The sequence below is a fragment of the Neoarius graeffei genome, chromosome 4 (genome assembly GCF_027579695.1).
Source record: "Neoarius graeffei isolate fNeoGra1 chromosome 4, fNeoGra1.pri, whole genome shotgun sequence".
Taxonomy (NCBI): Eukaryota; Metazoa; Chordata; class Actinopteri; order Siluriformes; family Ariidae; genus Neoarius; species Neoarius graeffei.
In genome coordinates this window covers 70,424,782-70,447,161 of record NC_083572.1, presented here as the reverse complement: position 1 = coordinate 70,447,161, position 22,380 = coordinate 70,424,782, and positions in this window count along the sequence as shown.

Below are 22,380 nucleotides of genomic sequence, written 5' to 3'. Positions count from 1 at the left end.
GGGTATCCACATTAAAATTGGATGAAGGGTTTAGGAGTTTCATCCTGCAGCGACTCGGCCGCTCCCCGGAGCAACATTGCCAGCGCTTCCGGACGCTGGCATTCGAGGAGGTCGGCTAGCCGTTTGCATTCGGACAGCAACTCCGGGACGCCTGCCGGCAGTGGCTGAAGGCAGAAGACCGCGACGCCAATGAGTTCATCAATCTGGTGGCACTGGAGCAGTTTTTCTCTTGACTTCTGGAAGGAATGGTGGAATGGGTCCAGTGTCATCACCCGGCGTCGCTGGAGCAAGCCATCGAGCTGGTGGAGGACCATCTGGAGGCAGCTCCAACGACAAGCAGATGAGGTGTCTCCCCTCACTTCTCTTCTCTCTCTCTCTTTTCTCCCCCTGTCTGTTGCACCCATGTCCTCCCCTCTCCCTCTCCTGTGTCTATGTTGTCTCTCCCTCAGGTGAGTGACACCCATAACACCAGTGCAGAGGGAAAGCCTGGGCCGGTGTGCTGGCGTGACAGGGAATCAGAGCATATTCAGGGTCAGAGCTCCGGAAGGGAGGTGGGTCCTGTAATCTGGATCCCCGACGCGCCAGAAACTGCCCCCAATCGGGCCGGAGCGTATCGCATACCGGTGAGTAATCAAGGGGGTACATATCACGCTTTGGTGGATTCCAGTTGTAATCAGACCTCAATTCACCAACGCCTGGTGCAAGGTGAGGCATTGGGGGGAGCACAAGCGGCGATAGTGTTGTGTGTGCACGGGGATGTTCACCATTACCATCTAGTGCCTGTCCATATTCTATTCCAGGGCCAAAAGCATAGACTAAAGGCAGCGGTTAGTCCTCGTCTCACCCAGTCGTTGATTTTGGGTACTGACTGGCCAGGGTTTAAAAAACTAATGGAATATTTAACACATAGTGCGTCCTGCACTTATAGGTCACGGGAAGATCCCGGTGTGGCATTGGCTGGACAAGCTGTCACAGAGCCGTCTATGTCAACACCGCGTCAGAGCGGGGAGCAGCCCGCTCCTCCTCCCTCACTCGGGGATTCCCTTGGGGATTTCCCATTCGAACAGTTGCGAGATGAGACTCTGCAGCATGCGTTTGATCAAGTGAGAGTAATCGATGGTCAAACTCTTCAGCCAAGCGCAGCACCGACCTTCCCGTATTTTGCTATTATTAAAGATAGATTGTATTGAGTGATGCAGGACACTCAAACTAATGAACGAGTATCACAGTTGTTAATCCCAAAGAGCCATAGGGAACTCGTATTCCATGCGGCTCACTTTAATCCCATGGCTGGACACTTGGGACAAGATGAAACACTAGCCCGAATAATGGCCAGGTTCTATTGGCCAGGGATTCACGGGGATGTCCGTCGGTGGTGTGCGGCATGCCGCGAATGCCAATTAGTAAATCCTGTGGCCACTCCAAAAGTGCCTTTGTGCCCTCTTCCTCTAATCGAGACCCCATTTGAGCGAATTGGGATGGATCTCGTCAGGCCATTAGATCGGTCAGCACAGGGATATCGCTTTATTTTAGTTCTAGTGGACTATGCAACACGATATCCGGAAGCAGTGCCTCTCCACAATATCTCAGCATGCTGTATTACAGAAGTGCTCTTCCGCTTTATCTCCCAGGTCGGGATTCCAAAAGAAATCCTGACCGACCAAGGCACTACGTTTACTGTATGTCATGCACACTGCGCGAGCTGTATGGGTTACTGGGGATTAAGTCTATCCGCACCAGTGTCTATCACCCACAAATGGCTGCCTAAGTAGAGCGATTTAACCAAACACTCAAAAAATATAATCCATAAATTCGGAAGTGAAGATGTGCATAATTGGGAAAAGTGGCTCAAGCCCCTGTTATTTGCAGTACGAGAGGTCCCGAAGCCTCCATAGGGTTTTCTCCCTTTGAATTATTATATGGGCGTGAGCCACGTGGCATTCTGGACGTGCTACGGGAAAATTGGGAGGAGGGACCTTCACCGAGTAAAAATGAAATCCAGTATGTTCTTGACCTGCATGCAAAACTCCACACCCTCACGCACCTAACCCAGGAGAATTTGTGGCAGGCACAAGAACGTCAAAGCCGGCTGTATGACAGGGGCACGAGCCTTCGAGAGTTCACGCCGGGAGACAAAGTGCTCATATTATTGCCCACGTCGAGTTATAAATTAGTCACCAAGTGGCAAGGGCCCTTTGAGGTCACACGGTGAGTCGGGGCCGTCGACTATGAGGTGAAGCGAACAGATAGGGGCAGGGCACTGCAAATCTACCACCTCAACCTTTTAAAATGCTGGAATGAGGGGGTCCCCATGGTGTTGGCATCGGTAGTCCTAGAGAAGGTGGAGCTGGGGCCAGATGTAAAAAAGATAACATCTCGGACCACTCCGGTCCCTTGTGGAGTCCACCTCTCACCGGCCCAACTCACGGAGGTAGCCAAGTTGCAGAAGGAATTTTCCGACATGTTCTCACCCCTTCATGGTCGTACCCATCTCATAGAGCACCACATGAAATGACCCAGGGGGTCGTAGTGCATAGCCGCCCTTACCGATTGCCCGACCACAAGAAAAAGGTGATTCGGGACAAACTCAAGGCCATGCTCGAAATGGGCATAATTGAGGAGTCCCACAGTGACTGGAGCAGCCCAGTGGTCCTGTTCCCGAGACCGACGGGTCGGTCCGGTTCTGTGTGGACTATAGAAAGGTTAACGCAGTGTCTAAATTTGACACATACCCAATGCCTCGCATTGATGAGTTGCTTGATTGGTTAGGCGCTGCTCGCTTTTATTCGACACTGGATCTAACAAAGGGATATTGGCAGATCCCCTTGACTCCTCTATCCTGAGAAAAAACGGCCCTTTCCACACCGTTTGGATTACACCAATTTGTCACGCTCCCTTTTGGGTTGTTTGGGGCGCCCGCTACATTCCAGCGGCTTATGGACAGGGGCCTCCACCCTCACGCTGCCTACACGGCCACCTATCTAGATGACATTATAATTTACGGTAATGATTGGCCGTGGCACCTGGAACACCTGAGGGTCGTTCTAAAGTCGCTGAGGTGAGCGGCCCTCACAGCTAACCCAAAAAAGTGTGCAGTTGGGTGGGTGGAAGTACGGTATCTGGGGTTCCACTTGGGCCATGGGCAGGTGCGTCCCCAAATTAACAAGGCCGCAGCGATTGTGGCCTGCCCGAGGCCCAAGACCAAAAAGGAGGTGAGACGGTTCTTGGGGCTGGCCAGCTATTGTCGTAGGTTTATACCTAATTATTCAGACGTCACCAGCCCGCTAACCGATCTCACTAAAAAAAGGGGCTCCAGATCTGGTCCAGTGGATGGAGCAATGTCAACAGTCCTTCTCTGAGGTAAAAGCTGCACTGTGTGGGGGGCCACTTTTACACTCCCCTGACTTCTCTCTCCCCTTTATTTTGCAGACTGATGCATCGGACAGAGGGCTGGGGGCCGTTTTGTCCCAGGAGGTGGAGGGCAAGGAGCACCCTGTGCTGTACATCAGCCAGAAACTCTCGATGCATGAAAGCAGGTACCGTACAGCACAATCGAGAAGGAGTGTCTTACCATCCAGTGGGCGGTCCTCACCCTTCGATACTACCTGCTGGTGCGCCCTTTCACTCTCTGTTCGGAGTGTCATTCCACCTGCTGTCAATTAATGTGTGTGTGTGTGTGTTACAGGGATGGAGCATAAAAGGAGAGAGAGAGCAGAGAAAAGGAGCTCTCTCCCCGACCACAACGCATGTGTGAGTGAGTTTGAAAGCAGGATAGCTGAAAAGCTGAATAACGTGCTTGGCTTTAAACTTCAACTCTCACCTGCCATGCTTCTGTGCTCCACCCACATCAGGAAGTGCTACAGTTAGAAAAAAAATCCACCTTTTGGCAAAGTAGCTTCATCTCAGACAGAAAAAATTAAAAAAAAAATCCAAACTTTAATTGAAATGAAATTATTCAGAGAAAAAAATCCATCATCAAGAAATAATTATTTTCTGCAAAAACACATGTTCCACTATTATTCACACCCCTGGAAGTTATAGTGAATGCAATGTAACTGAAGTATGTTTCCCATTTAAATTGTTTATTTTTGAGTTTATTGGAGTGTGTAGGAACTTTCAAGCTGTAACCCATGACTTTCTTATTAACTGGGGTTAATCAGAAATATGAGGTGACACAGAGGCCAAATTCCATTAGTCATCTATTACCATGGGACAGAAAAGAGAACACACAAACCAAACGAGGGAGAGTTGTATTGACCTTCATAAGTCAGAGAATGGTGATTTATCAAAGCTACTCTCCTGAAAATGTCCATTTCTACTGTTAGGGTAATAATACAAAAAAGTGGACACCAACAAGAGGAATCAAGTTTATTTTGCTCCCGTGTACAGTGAGGAAGACAGGAAGAGAGACAAAAAAATCCCCAGAGGTAACTGTTGATGAATTACGAGAAAAAGTTAAATCTTGGGTGCCCTTGACTGTTTATTTTATGTCCTTTTGCTCCAATTTATATATATATATATATATATATATATATATATATATATATATATATATATATATATATACAGGGAGTGCAGAATTATTAGGCAAATGAGTATGTTGACCACATTACCCTCTCTATGCATGTTGGCCTACTCCAAGCTGCATAGGCTTGAAAGCCTCCTACCAATTAAGCATACCAGGTGATGTGCATCTCTGTAATGAAAAGGGGTGTGGTCTAATGACATCAACACCCTATATCAGGTGTGCAAAATTATTAGGCAACTTCCTTTCCTTTGGCAAAATGGGTCAGAAGAGGGATTTGACGGACTCAGAAAAGTCAAAAATAGTGACATATATTGCAAAGGGATGGAGCACTCTTAAAATTGCCCAGCTTTTGAAGCGTGACCATCGAACAATCCAGCGCTTCATTCAAAATAGTCAACAGGGTCGCAAGAAGCGCGTTGAAAAAAAAAAGGCGCAAACTAACTGCCCGTGAACTGAGGAAAGTCAAGCGTGAAGCTGCCAAGATGCCACTCGCCACCAGTTTTGCCATATTTCAGAGCTGCAACATCACTGGAGTGTCAAAAAGCACAAGGTGTGCAATACTCAGGGACACGGCCAAGGTAACAAAGGCTGAAAAACGACCACCACTGAACAAGACACACAAGATGAAACGTCAAGACTGGGCCAAGAAGTATCACAAGACTGATTTTTCTAAGGTCTTTTGGACAGATGAAATGAGAGTGAGTCTTGATGGGCCAGATGGATGGGCTTGTGGCTGGATCAGCAAAGGGCAGAGAGCTCCAGTCCGACTCAGACGCCAGCAAGGTGGAGGTGGGGTACTGGTATGGGCTGGTATCATCAAAGATGAGCTTGTGGGACCTTTTCAGGTTGAGGATGGCGTCAAGCTTAACTCCCAGTCCTATTGTCAGTTTTTGGAAGACACCTTCTTCAAGCAGTGGTACAGGAAGAAGTCAGCATCCTTCAAGAAAAATATGATTTTCATGCAGGACAATGCTCCATCACACGCATCCAAGTACTCCACAGCATGGCTGGCCAGAAAGGGTCTAAAGGAAGAAAGATTAATGACGTGGCCTCCTTGTTCACCTGATCTGAACCCCATAGAAAACCTGTGGTCCCTCATCAAATGTGAGATCTACAAGGAGGGGAAACAGTACACATCTCTGAACAGTGTCTGGGAGGCTGTGGTTGCTGCTGCACGCAATGTTGATCGCAAACAGATCAAAACACTGACCGAATCCATGGATGGCAGGCTTTTGAGTGTCCTTGTAAAGAAAGGTGGCTATATTAGTCACTGATTTGTTTTTGTTTTTTTTGTTTTTGAATGCCAGCAATGTATATTAGTGAATGTTGAGTTGTTATATTGGTTTCCCTGGTGAAAATAAATGAGTGAAATGGGTATATGTTTGTTTTTTGTTAAGTTGCCTAATAATTATGCACAGTTATAGTCACCTGCACACACAGATATCCTCCTAAGATAGCTAAAACTAAGAAAGCCCTACTCCAACTAACAAAAATACTCAGCTTTGATATTTATGAGTCTTTTGGGTTCATCAAGAACATAGTTGTTTTTCAATAATAAAACTAATCCTCAAAAATACAACTTGCCTAATAATTCTGCACTCCCTGTATATATATATATATATATATATATATATATATATATATATATATATATATATATATAATGTGTGTACACACACACACATATATATATACGGTGGTGTAGTGGTTAGCACTGTCGCCTCACAGCAAGAAGGTCTGGGTTCGAGCCCCGTGGCCAGCGAGGGCCTTTCTGTGCGGAGTTTGCATGTTGCCCGCGTGGGTTTCCTCCAGGTGCTCCGGTTTACCCCACAGTCCAAAGACATGCAAGTTAGGTTGACTGGTGACTCTAAATTGACCATAGGTGTGAATGTGAGTGTGAATGGTTGTGTGTCTATGTGTCGGCCCTGTGATGACCTGGTGACTTGTCCAGGGTGTACTCTGCCTTTCGCCCGTAGTCAGCTGGGATAGGCTCCAGCTTGCCTGCGACCCTGTAGAACAGGATAAAGCGGCTACAGATAATAAGATGAGATATATATACACCTGTGAGTGTTTAGTCTGTCTATACATGCCAGTCGTCTTAAATGGTGTCCTCCAGCATCCCTAACTCCTCTTATCTCACCTGAAAATATCTAGAGTGTTTATACTGTTTATATTGTCTATTTCAGTTATTCTATTTTTATTTATTGCATTGCTTGCTTGCACCGTGGGTCAGAGAGGACTGAAATTTCATCTGTGCTGTATGTCGAGCATGTATAGCATATTTGACAAAGTTGACTTGACATGTTATGGGAGAGGAGTACCACATTTCACCTCACAGCCTGAACGAGAACAGCTGACAAGAACAGCCATTCGCACTGACTCCCAATCACAATGCATACATGCCAGTCGTCTTAAATGGTGTCCTCCAGCATCCCTAACTCCTCTTATCTCACCTGAAAATACAAAAGCAATACAGCAATCAAGAAGTCCTTAGGGGGCCTCTTCTCATGTCACCTTTTCATGTACACATATAGTAATCTTTGTATTAGCTTTCACATAACACTCTATGGCCTGTATGCTGGCACAACTTGAGAATGCCACTTATATAGCCGTACCATTGCAAGACCTCAAACTTAAAGACAAGGAAACACCAGTGTGATCAAGTTACGTTGACTAGTAATGTATTTGTTCTTTTAATAAGACTATGATCCTGACAGGTGATGTAATGGTACATAATATCTCTCTTCTTTCATAAAGTAGTGTAGTCTAAACTAGTGATGTAATGCTTCATCATCCATTTACCTTGTGCATAGATAAATTAGCTTTGTCAATTAAGTCATCATCATTCAATCACATAGCTACAACACACTCTTGAATGTGAACAGAGGCTTTACACTGTCATGTGACCCCCATCGCAATGGCCGCCATGACAGGAGGTACACTTGTAGTGCTTCATTCAGATGAGTTAGTTTGTATTGATTGGTATGAGAAGGTTTTGCTGTGTTTTTGGATGTGAAAATCATTTTGAATGAAACAAAGACGACAGATTTTTTAATTTACCAAAAATAATTTATCATCGGGGGGAAAAATAGAGAGATTTCTAAATGTAGAAGGGAAAAATTGTTCGCAAACATTCAGCGGGACTTGCTGTCAAACGGAGAGGTCAAAAACTCTATGGTATGCTTACTTAATTTCCATGAAGGTAAGAATAATTATTTTTAGAACTACAGCAAGGTGCTCATTCTTATCCAGTGAAGTGAACATGAGCGTCAACACAGCCGCTCAGCATAGCCTTACTTTCACTGAGACTTAAAAAGTGCATTTACATTTGGGGATCCTTTGGAGTGCATTGTGCGCGTGCTTGGGATCCAGTCATTATGAGAAACACCTGATGCTGATTTGAGCGCAATCAGCACATGCATATAAGAACACTGATTTCACAAAGACTTTGCAAGTATTCTGTCAGGTATGCAGTGGTAGATGGATCTAAGTGCAGGAAGAGTGTTTATTAGCAGGAGTGATTTTACAAAAACAAAACAAAACATGAGGCAAGATCAGAGTAACAAAACACAAATGAAACCAAAAGCAGTCATAAACATGGCGAGAAACAAATGTGACCGTGATAATGATAATACTTCGCAAAGCTTTGTATTATTGTGTGAAGCTTATAGTTTTCAAACCTTGATATAATAGAACGTGTGAGGTGTGTTTTCCCAGGGGGAGAGCGAGAGAGAGAGAGAGAGAGACAGGCAGGGAGGGAGGGAGAGAGACAGAGGGGGAGAGGGAGGCAAGCAGGCAGGCAGGCAGGCAGGCAGGGAGGGGGAGAGGGGTTGTATGTCTTGCCCCCCTAATCCTACTTTAATTTGTTAAAATAGCTCAGAGTAGGTGCAAAGCATGTGGGTCTGGTCAGGAAAGGGATAATATTTGACTTTCAAAGAAGGCAAAGGAGGAATTATGTGTTCATTCCTAGATTTTTTTTTTTTTTGAAGTCATTCAAAACTATTGTATATATATTGTAGTCATGTAGACACAATAGGAAGTCATTTTCTTCAGCTAGCCCTTTGCCCTCTGAAATAAATGTGATAAACTGTATCTTGTGTAACAGCCTTGACAATAGTGACTCATATCTTTAGCCTAGTAGTTTTCCACTCTCAGAACTATGGGTTGGAGTCTCATGGGTGTGTCATGTTTAATCAGTGGTTTGCCTGTGCAATGGCAAATTTTTCATTGAGATTTTTTTGTTTTATGCAATCTCTGAAAATATTGTTTGAAATAGACAACAGTTGCAAAAGGTGCATAACTATAAACTTTTATTTCTAGTTTTCTATGATAAAATTGTATTTATGGCACAGAACATATGGGTAGAAGTGACTAAGTCAGAAGCAGAATTATTATGTTTTTCTAAAGAATAAATTTTTCACATCCATCTAGGGAAGCTTTTCTATTAGCTGACATTAACTTACATATTTTTGTTGACCAAATGATTGTTGATGTTTTCTCTTTTGAAAAGCACATCAAGTTTAGTCAGGGATTAGTGACCTACATGGTATTTTCCTGACTTATTTTAAGTAAATCCTTAAAATCCTGTCCCATTCAGAGCCTTTTGGAGCAGCTTAATGTGGCAGAATGGATGCATGCTGGGAAAACAGGTCTTTTTCCTGACGTATGCTATCATTGTAGAAACAATGACATTGTATTATCACCAGAAATGCAACAGAGGACATTGGAATTTGGCGTTGTGTGGCCTATCTGTGGAGGATGTCTATTGCAGGGAAAAGAAATTGTCTGAAGAAATGCTGTTAACGTGACCACAAAACCCAAAAGAAAGTGAACTTTAAAATGTCAGGAGCAAACTTTGAATAATTAAAGTGAAGACATCCAAGTTTTGTTTTTTGTCTGTAGAAACGCTGTTAAGGTTACTAACAAAACAAAAGAAAGTGAACTTTGAAATATCAGAAGTAAACAGAATAATTGAAAGGAAGACATATCTAAGAGTTGTTTATCAAAGATCGTTAAAAGTTAAAAGACTGTACAAATATGAACATTATAAATCCCCTAAAGTGAAGATGACAGGTATGAACTTATCTAATGGAAAATATATCACTTTAAAAGATTTGATATGAAATTTTGAATTGTTAATTGTTTTTTTCTTGAAATATTATGCAAGTTTTACAAATTTGTGGTTTTTGTCAATAAATTAACATAATCCACTATGCTTATTCACAAAAAATCTTGTTTTATGAAACTGCTAAGATAAAAATGATTTTTTTCAGATAGCATGTAAGATTTCTTATGAATTAAAATAGTAGCATTGATACTTTATACATGCATATTACAAACTGAAAAATATTAACCAAATGTTTCAGTATGATAATTGAATGCCTACCACTTTTATGAAGGTTTTTCACTTGTATAGAAATTCTGTACGTGAAATAATTCATCCAAAAATGTTTGTGCGGCATGGTGGTGTAGTGGTTAGCACTGTTGCCCCACAGCAAGAAGGTTCTGGATTCAAGCCCAGCGGCTGACAGGGGCATTTCTGTGTGGCATTTGCATGTTATCCCCATGTCTGTGAGGGTTTCCTCCGGGTGCTCTTGTTTCCCCCCCACAGTTCAAAGGCATGGCCTTAGGCAGATGTGTCCTTGAGCAATGTACTTAACCCCCTGGGGGCTGTAGTATGGCTGCTCACTGCTCTGGGTGTGTATGTTCACTGCTTCAGATGGGTTCAATGCAGAGGATGAATCTCACCTGTGCTTGAAGTGTACATGTGACAAATAAAGGCGGCTTCTTCTTCTTCCTTGAGTGAGGCACCTAACCCCCAACTGCTCCCTGGGCTGGACGCCCACTGCTCTGGATGTGTGCTCATTGCTCATGTGTGTGTTCACTGCTTCAGATGGATTAAATGCAGAGAGGACTTTCACAAGTGTATGTGTGATGAATAAAGTTCTTCTTGTGAATTCTAGCCATATATACAGGTATATAGGGCGGCACGGTGGTGTAGTGGTTAGCACTGTCACCTCACAGCAAGAAGGTCCGGGTTCGAGCCCCGTGGCCGGCAAGGGCCTTTCTGTGCAGAGTTTGCATGTTCTCCCCGTGTCCATGCAAGGGTGTAGGTTTGGTCTCAGCTTTGGTAGGGACAATGCCAATCCCCCCTCCCCCCAACACCAATCCTCTGCCGAACTACTTACTTAACCACCCATACTATTACATGCACACGTAGAGCATAATACATATGATATAATGACATAATGCTGAACAATTTAACGCTTTATTTACTATTTCTAATGACAACACTGCAAATGGTACGTAAAGTTCGAGTACAGTTGAACAAACAAATAGTGACATATTGAGCTGATAAAACAAAATTGCACCCGAAATGAATAATCTATTCTAGACATAATTACATTCAAACATTGCAAACAGATGCCTCCGTCTGTCATTCACAGACACAAACTGTTGGCCTAGATCTTCAAGATCTATTAACTCAAGTTCCGTTTGATGCACATGGCATACACTTACATTGTTAAGGCGCTGCTGTGTCATGGTAGATCTTAACCAGTTTTTTAGCCTTTTCAGTGCACTAAAGCTTCGTTCAGCTTCAGCTGAGGCCACAGGGACAACCAACAAGAGCTTAACAAGCTTCTCAACCTCATCAAACAAGCCTCTTACTTCACTACGCATCCCTCTCAGGATATCTGCAGCTTCTCCAGTTGACATGAATGTATGCTTTGAGTGAAACATTGAAAGCTGAACCCTCAAATTCTCCCTATCCATCTCTGGATACTCTCCAATCACATCACTCATTTTCCCTGTGAGGAGCACATTCTCAACTTGCTTGAGTTTCTCTATGTCTGGTTGGTTAAATCGATCCTTAAATCGAATGTCCAAACTGTCCAACACCTTGAAAATTTCAATTCTGTAGTATTCCTCTGGTGTCTCTGACTTATGGTGACTAGCCCCACCAGTAAATCTTTTGGGGGGGTTTCTTTGGTGAGGGATTTCAATTGGTTCAATTCCCAGAGTATCAACCATTAACACTGCAATCTCAAACAACTCCGTAAACTTCTCCTCACTCCTTTTGTCTTGAAGAGTTGAGCTTACATAGCCAACAGCAGTCTGCATACCTCCAATTGTTTGGGGGCGGTTTTGCAGAGACTTGCTTAAACACGCTAGCTCTCCGAGCACCTCTGTGGCTAGAAGCAGTCCAAGAACTGACTTGCCCTTCTGAAAGCGTTCTAGGAGACCATTGGCCCTCGTGCCGGTGTCAGAACTAACTGCAGCCATTTCCTCCAGACTGGTCAAGACAGCCTCATGCTGACTAAGTACTATTTGAACAGCTTGACCATGTACAGTCCACCTAGTTGGACACAGAGGTTTTACAGTTCTGGTATGCCCTTCTGACAATGTCTGATCAGCCTATATCCCTTTGAACTTCCCTGACTGGTTGCTCAGTGTTCCAAGTTCATGGACCCACTGTAATGCATCACGTAGTAAGGGAGAGGCACTGCATGCACACTGTGTAATAAGATTGACACAGTGTGCTCCACAGTGCACATACAAAGCAAGTGGCTGTTTCTTCTTAAGCAATGCCTGTGCCCCAGAGAACCTTCCTGCCATATTGGCTGCTCCATCATAAGTTTGACCTCGCAAGCCTGAGATAGGAAGGTATAGTCTCAGCAGCACATCAAGCACTACCATGGCCATTTGCTCACCAGTTGTCCCTGGTATCTCATATAATCCAACAAATACTTCCTGTGGGATTAGGTCTTTCTCCACATACCTTAAGCATATTGAAACCTGCTCTTTGCCCTGTATATCCTGAGTGCCATCCATTATAATCGAAAACTGAACTACTGAGAGGGACCTGATTGTTGAGGCAATTTCTCTCACAATTGTGTTGCCAAATAAAGTTAAGTATTCATTTTGGCACTGTGGACTGACAATCATGGCAACGAGTTAGCCAAGAGGTCAGAATCAGGTCATCTTTTGCCTTAAATTTGAGAAGATGGTACAAATTCCTTTGATTCACATCATGTCCTCGAAAAGCAAGTCCCTGCCTTGCAAGATACCTCACACATCCCATGATTTCTGTAAGACAGTGCCTTGCCTCCTCCTGTGTTTTGGCCACTGCACTTGATAACTGGGTATGAACTGGAGTCTGTTCCAGTGCATTGACAGTGACAGCATAATGGTGTGCTTTACTTGCTTGATGGTGATTAAAGGCATTTTTCCAGTTACCAAAACCATTTAAGCAAAATGCAGGGTCATTCTTTTTTTCCAGAGTGGTCTTTTTGATTGTGAATGCCTTGACACACCCAAAACAAAGAACTTTTTGTAGTGTGGGACTATAATGCAGCCATGGATAGCGATTGTACCACTTTGCCTGAAACCATAGCTTCTTGTTTGGCAGTTGCTGTACTGCAATGCATTTTGGATCAGGCTGGTATGGTTTACTCCCCATGTCCAGGACACTGCTGCACTGACTTGCTTGAGAGTCACTGTCACTCACACTGACTGTCTCCTAGAGAGCAAACAAAACTTAACCTGGTCTGTATTCACAGTAGCAAGATTTTATAAAGAGTAACACTAACAACAAAGTAGGTTGACTAAAATAATTTGCTTGTAATGCATAGTATCTCCCATCACAGAATCAAAATCTCACCTGGAGCCCTGCAGTTTCAGCCACTTCTGACTCTACCTGTCCTATAGTACAACCCCGATTCCAAAAAAGTTGGGACAAAGTACAAATTGTAAATAAAAACGGAATGCAATAATTTACAAATCTCAAAAACTGATATAGTATTCACAATAGAAAATAGACAACATACCAAATGTCGAAAGTGAGACATTTTGAAATTTCATGCCAAATATTGGCTCATTTGAAATTTCATGATAGTAACACATCTCAAAAAAGTTGGGACGGGGCAATAAGAGGCTGGAAAAGTTAAAGGTACAAAAAAGGAACAGCTGGAGGACCAAATTGCAACTCATTAGGTCAATTGGCAATAGGTCATTAACATGACTGGGTATAAAAAGAGCATCTTGGAGTGGCAGTGGCTCTCAGAAGTAAAGATGGGAAGAGGATCACCAATCCCCCTAATTCTGCACCGACAAATAATGGAGCAATATCAGAAAGGAGTTCGACAGTGTAAAATTGCAAAGAGTTTGAACATATATGATCATCTACAGTGCATAATATCATCAAAAGATTCAGAGAATCTGGAAGAATTTCTGTGCGTAAGGGTCAAGGCTGGAAAACCATACTGGGTGCTCGTGATCTTCGGGCCCTTAGACAGCACTGCGTCACATACAGGCATGCTTCTGTATTGGAAATCACAAAATGGGCTCAGGAATATTTCCAGAGAACATTATCTGTGAACACAATTCACCGTGCCATCCAGCGTTGCCAGCTAAATCTCTATAGTTCAAAGAAGAAGCCGTATCTAAACATGATCCAGAAGCACAGACGTCTTCTCTGGGCCAAGGCTCATTTAAAATGGACTATGGCAAAGTGGAAAACTGTTCTGTGGTCAGGTGAATCAAAATTTGAAGTTCTTTATGGAAATCAGGGCCGCCGTGTCATTCGGACAAAAGAGGAGAAGGACGACCCAAGTTGTTATCAGCGCTCAGTTCACATGCACATAGAGAAAATCGAATTTCTGCCGTTACTCGACTGAAATCGAAGTTCTAAATGCCATGGAAACACCTTAGCTAGGCTGAAATCGAGCCGAACTTGATTTCTCGTAATCAAGCTACACGATCTAGATTATGCAATTTTAGCCGAGCTACTTAGTGCATGTAAACCCTATCGAGCTACGTAGTCGAGCTACTTACTTCAGCACTGCCCCTTCCGGAAGTGACGAGTGACGAGACCACAAGCGGGAAAACACAACAGCCTCAGTCGGCATGACAACGAATCATGACAACGGCATGAATCTTTTTCTTTTTGTGGCATTGTTTGCACTGTTAAAATTTAGCTCACTTACTGTATCACCAAATACATCTGTACAGCTGTTGCATAGCTGTGAATTGTGTACATAAACAAGTCATTGTATTTGTGTGTGTGTGTGTGTGTGTGTGTATATATATATATATATATATATATATATATATATATATATACAGGGGTTAAATTGGGATTGGTTATGTGGGGGGGCTCTGCCTCGTACCCGCCCCTGCCCCCGCCGCCCTGCCCCAATATACTTTTTGGAAAATAACCCTCTAATTTGATAACCATATCATATTGCACAGAGATATACACCTTATCTGTGTGTTGTAGGCCTATGTGTGTCTTGTAGTGCCCCCCTACACATTATGGCAGTTTGAATGTAGATTGGTTGGCCAATGTAACAGATTGTCCAGGTTGTTGTACATTGGTTTGAAGGAAATGATTAGTGGGGGGTCTGGGGGTCCTCCCCCAGAAGTTTTTTATTATCATACATGTTATTTGCTGAATTCTGGTGCATTTTAATAAGTTGTTAGCTGACTTTACAGAGGTAGGTTGAGCAATATCATGTTAAATCTTGTCACATGCCTACAGGTGAAAAATGTGAAGGAGAAATGTTCAGTGAGAAAATTTGAAGGCTTGCACAATCTTAAACCAAAACAGTTGATTTATTTTGGAGGATAAATGTTAAATATGCCAAAACACTGTCAGTCAAATTGTCAATCAAATATATTCATGCAGTAAATGCAACCAAATACAAACAACACGATAACATTGGAAGCATTTATTATTATTGTTATTATTATGTATTCAATTATTTATTTGGTATGTGGTGCTTTTTGTATTGTCTAGAACATACATAAGATGAGCATATTATAGCAGCAAAATAGAAGCACAATCATTTGAATGCATCAAAACTTTTGCTGCATTCAAATGATTGTGCTTCTATTTTGCTGCTATAATATGCTCATCTTATGTATGTTCTAGACAATACAAAAAGCACCACATGCCAAATAAATAATTGAATACATAATAATAACAATAATAATTACACTAATAATACACTAATAATATTAACAATAAATAATAATAAATTAACATTAAATTAAATATTAACAATAAATAATAAAACTAATAATATTAACAATACAGTGAACATAATCATTATCATATTTTTTATTATTAAAAACAAAATATCAAATAATACTGAAGAGGGGAAAAATAATACTGATCTAAATATGTTGTGTTTTTATTTTTAGACAGTATGTGTTTAGCAAAACACATACTGTCTAAAAAAAAAACACAACATATTTAGATCAGTATTATTTTTTCCCCTCTTCAGTATTATTTGATATTTTGTTTTTAATAATAAAAAATATGATAATGATTATGTTCACTGTATTGTTAATATTATTAGTAGTAGTTGTAACAGCAGTAGAAGTATGTGACTATTTTGTAGCGCACTATCACTTCCAGAAAAAATTCTGATAAGCAACGAAAGCAGAATTTATGCATAGTAAACAAGATAGGCTAGCTACTTCATTAAATCCCAGATTGGCTTTCGTATGCAGGTAAAAGGGGAGACGGTGTACGGAGAAAATTATAAACAAGTCACAACGCTGAAACACAAGCCCAAAAACCCGCAAACCACGACTTGTGATTTTTTTTAAAGCGAGCTCACAAAAAAAGAAACCCCAAACTCACTTATAAAAAGCGGAATTGGCAACCCACGCAGTGTTCCAGAAACCAGAATCTCTGATCGCAAGTTCTGTTCTAAATAGCTTTGACAGGTCGTCTTGTTATCAGGAAAACTATGATCTATCTCATAAAAGTCATGGGTTTATTGATTAATAAAATGATATTTAATTATTCAGAACTGAAAATCGTGAAAAGGGTTTGTTGCTTTTGATGTGTGCATGATCATATGCCATCCGCTCCGAGCTTATGTGCCGGGGCTCAGCCCCGGACAGCCCCGGCCCAATTTAACCCCTGTATATATATATATATATATATATATATATATATATATATATATATATATATGTATGTGTGTGTGTATATATATATATATATATATATATATATATATATATATATATATATATAATGTCCAACATCTGAAGAATGTCAATAAAAACAAAACAATTGAACTTTTTGTGTGTTTATTAAGACATAAGTTAAATTGTAAGCAAAAAAAAAAATTTTGTAAGCAAAAAATGGACTTTAGAAAAATATACAATTGTGCAAAATAAGTTGTCTTACAAAACAGTGGTCTGCGCAGGACAGTTTGTAGCCATACAGTCTGTTAGAGCAAGCCTAACAGCTTGAGCATGGAACTTGTGAACACGGAACTGCCAGTGTTGCCAGATTGGGCGGTTTTAAGTGCATTTTGGTGGATTTGAACATGTTTTGGGCTGGAAAACGTCAGCAGTATCTGGCAACACTGCTGATAACTTTGTTTATACTCTTGAATAGCTCTTCTTCATGACGACAACCGGAAGTGTACCAACACGATGGGGCGTGTAGCGCCACCTGTGGCTCGGGTGCACAATGTACCTCACACAATAGCTCGATTTCCTTGTGTGCATGTAGGATTGGATTTCTCTGGCACCCCTGCTGGGACCCTTAGCTCGATTACTGACAGTAGCTCGATTTGGATGTGCATGTAAACGCACTGACTGTTTTTGATCCTCATGAATGGTGATGCCATCATTGAACTGCTGAACAAGAGCTACACCTCTTTCAGCTGAATCGTTGACAACTTTCAGTCCACCAATTAGTCTGTTTCCTTCCTGGTAATCTTCATCTTCTGGCCATTCCTCCAGGGCGTTTCCTAAGAAGCCTGTTGGAATGCGAAGGCTTGTGAACAAAGTGTGGGTGTGCTTTGTAATGAAGCTTGAGATGCTCAAGGTTTTGTCTCGTCTCGTCTCGTCTTCTTCCGCTTATCCGGGACCGGGTCGCGGAGGCAGCAGTCTAAGCATGGAAGCCCAAACTTCCCTTTCCCCAGACACCTCGGCCAGCTCCTCGGGAAGAACACCGAGGCATTCCCAGGCCAGCCGAGAGACATAGTCCCTCCAGCGTGTCCTGGGTCTTCCCCGGGGCCTCCTCCCGGGGGGACATGCCTGGAACACCTCCCCAGGGAGGCGTCCAGGAGGCATCCGAAAAAGATGCCCGAGCCACCTCAGCTGGTTCCTCTCGATGTGGAGGAGCAGCGGCTCTACTCCGAGCTCCTCCCGAGTGACTGTGCTTCTCACCCTATCTCTAAGGGAGCGCCCAGCCACCCTGCGAAGGAAACTCATTTCAGCCGCTTGTATCCGTGATCTTGTTCTTTCTGTCATTACCCAAAGCTCATGACCATAGGTGAGAGTCGGAACGTAGATCGACCGGTAAATTGAGAGCTTCGCCTTTTGGCTCAGCTCCTTCTTCACCACGACGGACCGGTAAAGCGACCGCATCACTGCGGAGGCTGCACCGATCCGCCTGTCGATCTCACGCTCCATCCTTCCCTCACTCGTGAACAAGATCCCGAGATACTTAAACTCCTCCACTTGAGGCAGGACTTCTCCACCAACCTGGAGAGGGCAAGCCACCCTTTTCCGGTCGAGAACCATGGCCTCGGACTTGGAGGTGCTGATTCTCATCCCAGCCGCTTCACACTCGACTGCAAACCGCCCCAGTGCATGCTGAAGGTCCCGGTTTGAAGAAGCCAACAGGACAACATCATCCGCAAAAAGCAGAGATGAAATCTTGTGGTTCCCAAACAGGATTCCTTCCGGCCCCTGGCTGCGCCTAGAAATTCTGTCCATAAAAATTATGAACAGAACCGGTGACAAAGGGCAGCCCTGCCGGAGTCCAACATGCACTGGGAACAGGTTTGACTTACTGCCGGCAATGCGAACCAGACTCCTGCTCTGTTCGTACAGGGACCGGACAGCCCTTAGCAAAGAGCCCCGAACCCCATACTCCCGAAGCACCCCCCACAGAATACCACGGGGAACACGGTCGAATGCCTTCTCCAGATCCACAAAGCACATGTGGACTGGTTGGGCAAACTCCCATGAACCCTCGAGCACCCTATGAAGGGTATAGAGCTGGTCCAGTGTTCCGCGACCAGGACGAAAACCGCATTGTTCCTCCTGGATCCGAGGTTCGACTATCGGTCGAATTCTCCTCTCCAGTACCCTGGAATAAACTTTCCCTGGGAGGCTGAGAAGTGTGATTCCCCTATAATTGGAGCACACTCTCCGGTCCCCTTTCTTAAAAAGAGGGACCACCACCCCAGTCTGCCACTCCAGAGGCACTGTCCCCGACCGCCACGCGATGTTGCAGAGGCGTGTCAACCAAGACAGCCCCACAACATCCAGAGACTTGAGATACTCAGGGCGGATCTCATCCACCCCCGGTGCCTTGCCACCAAGGAGCTTGCAAACCACCTCAGTGACTTCGGCTTGGGTAATGGACGAGTCCACCTCTGAGTCATCAGCCTCAGTCTCCTCAGTGGAAGACATGACGGTGGGATTGAGGAGATCCTCAAAGTATTCCTTCCACCGCCCGACAATGTCCCCAGTTGAGGTCAACAGCTCCCCACCCGCACTGTAAACAGTGTTGGCAGAGTACTGCTTCCCCCTCCTGAGGCGCCGGACGGTTTGCCAGAATTTCTTCGAGGCCGACCGATAGTCCTTCTCCATGGCCTCCCCGAACTCCTCCCAGTTCCGAGTTTTTGCCTCCGCAACTGCCCGAGCTGCAGCACGCCTGGCCTGCCGATACCCGTCGGCTGCCTCAGGAGTCCCGGAGGTCAACATGACCCGATAGGACTCCTTCTTCAGCTTGACAGCATCCCTTACTTCCGGTGTCCACCACCGGGTTCGGGGATTGCCGCCACGACAGGCACCGGAGACCTTGCGGCCACAGCTCCGAACAGCTGCGTCCACAATGGAGGTAGAGAACATGGTCCACTCGGACTCAATGTCCCCCGCCTCCCTCGGAAGCTGGGAAAAGCTCTCCCGGAGGTGGGAGTTAAAGACCTCCCCAACAGAGTGCTCGGCCAGACGTTCCCAGCAGACCCTCACCATACGTTTGGGCCTGCCAGGTCTGTCCAGCTTCCTCCTCCGCCAGCGGATCCAACTCACCACCAGGTGGTGATCAGTTGACAGCTCAGCCCCTCTCTTCACCCGAGTGTCCAAGACATAGGGCCGGAGATCAGATGAAACGACTACAAAGTCGATCATCGACCTCCGACCTAAGGTGTCCTGGTGCCACGTGCACTTATGGACACCCCTATGCTCGAACATGGTGTTCGTTATGGACAAACCGTGACTAGCACAGAAGTCCAATAACAAAACACCACTCGGGTTCAGATCGGGGAGGCCGTTCCTCCCAACCACGCCCCTCCAGGTGTCACTGTCGTCGCCCACGTGAGCATTGAAGTCCCCCAGTAGCACAATGGAGTCCCCAGTCTGAGCACCCCTCAGTACCTCTTCCAGGGACTCCAAGAAGGCCGGATACTCTATACTGCTATTTGGCCCGTAGGCACAAACAACAGCAAGAGCCCTCTCCCCAATCCGAAGGCGCAGAGAGACGACCCTCTCGTTCACTGGGGTAAACTCCAACACATGGCGGCTGAGCTGGGGAGCTATAAGCAAGCCCACACCAGCCCGCCGCCGCTCACCACGGGCGACTCCAGAGAAGTGGAAAGTCCAGCCCCTCTCGAGGAGCTGGGTTCCAGAGCCCAAGCTGTGCGTGGAGGTGAGCCCGACTATCTCTAGCCGGTACCTCTCAACCTCCCGCACAAGCTCAGGCTCTTTCCCCCCCAGCGAAGTGACATTCCATGTCCCAACAGCCAGCCGCTGTGTCCGGGGATCAGGTCGTCGAGGCCCCTGCCTTCGACTGCCACCCAATCCACACTGCACCGAACCCCTACTGCTACCTCTGTGGGTGGTGAACCCACAGGAGGTCGGGCCCACGTCACCTCTTCGGGCTGAGCCCGGCCGGGCCCCATGGGCAAAGGCCCGGCCACCAAGCGCTCGCATACGAGCCCCAACCCCAGGCCTGGCTCCAGGGTGGGGCCCCGGCTGCGTCCTACCGGGCGACGTCACGGTCCTGGATTTTTTCTCCATAGGGGGTTTTTGGTGAACTGCTCTTGGTCTGGCCTGTCACCTAGGACCTGTCTGCCTTGGGAAACCCTAACAGGGGCATAATGCCCCCGACAACATAGCTCCTAGGATCATTCAAGCACACAAACCCCTCCACCACAATAAGGTGGCAGTTCTAGGAGGGGGCTCAAGGTTTTGATATTTTCTAAATCTACATCTTTTCGTGGCTTGTCGGATTCTCCTCCTTCAGGTCCAGACAAGGCTTCCACCATCTTTCTTTTCTCACCCACAGGAATTTGGGCATCAAAAAAGGCAACTCCTACTAGTTTTTTGCTCAGATACCACAAATGTCGTGAGTACTGTTGAATAGCTTTATTAAAAACAAGAACATAAATGTCCAAAAATTATAAAACAGTAGGATTTTCAGAGGCTTTGTGCCACCTCTAAATATTGTTGCATCTTATTCTAAATTTATATTTCATTTTCTTGCTATTAAAGGAAAGTAATTAGAGGGTGAGACTTTAAAAAATGCAAAAATGAATTTTCCCCATTGTTATGATTGGCACCCTAGTGGCAACGCACAAGAAAAACTCTGATGATGTCAGACTGTGCATTGATCCCAGGGATCTCAACAAAGCCCTTAAATGTCTGCATCACCCCATGAGTACCGTAGAAGAGGTAGCCGCCCAAATGCCTAACTCCACAGTCTTCTCTGTTCTTGACACGAAGAGTTCGTTTTGGCAAATCTCACTTGATAAGTCGTCCATGTTAACCACCTTCAGCTCTCCATTTGGCAGGTTCCGCTTTCTTAGGATGCCCTATGGAATCAACTCAGCCAGTGAGGTGTTCCAGCATGCTATGGAGCAGATCTTCGCCGGGTACCCCTGCGCTGTCATTGTGGATGACATAGTCGTCGGCGGGAAAGATGAAAAAGAGCATGACCAGCACCTCAGAAAAGTGCTGGATCGAGCAAGGGAAGTAAAGCTGAGGCTCAGTCCCTCTAAATGCAAATTCTGACTCAATGAAGTGTGTTATGTTGGACATGTGTTCACAAGTGAAGGATTGAAGCCAGACCCCACAAAGACAAAAGCAATAAGTGAGATGCCCATACTGGAAAATGTCACAGCCCTCCAGTGATTCTTAGGCATGATTAATTATCTTGGAAAGTTTATTCCCAATTTCAGTGAGATTTCAGCTCCTCTGCGTGAGCTAACATGCAAGGACATCCAGTGGTGCTGGCTAAAGCACCATCAGGAGGCATTTGATGCCTTGAAACAAAGCCTGTCCAGTCCACCCACTCTGCGATACTACGACATCCAAAAACCCGTCACGCTGACCTGTGACGCCTCGCAGTATGGACTCGGAGCAGTGTGTCTTCAAGACAATGCGCCAATTGCCTACTTGTCCCAGACATTAACGCAGACCGAGATGCGCTATGCGCAAATTGAAAAGGAACTTTTGGCAGTTGTCTTTGTATGCTCAAAATTTAATGATTACATCTATGGAAAACAAATCCACATCGCGACTGATCATCAGCCACTAGTCACGATCCTTAACAAGCTCATCCACTCAGCTCCAGCCAAACTGCAACGTATGATGCTGAGGTTGCAGAAGTACAACTTCAAAATCTTGTACAAAAAAGGCTCACAAATGTACATTGCTGATACTCTGCCACGCGCCCCCAGGACAACAACAGAGCAGCACACTGACGAGACAAGTGGCTATGAGATTATGTCAATTCAACACATCTCTTCCTCCAGATTGACAGAACTGAAGGAATATACTGCTTCAGACCCAGACGTGCCATCCGTAGT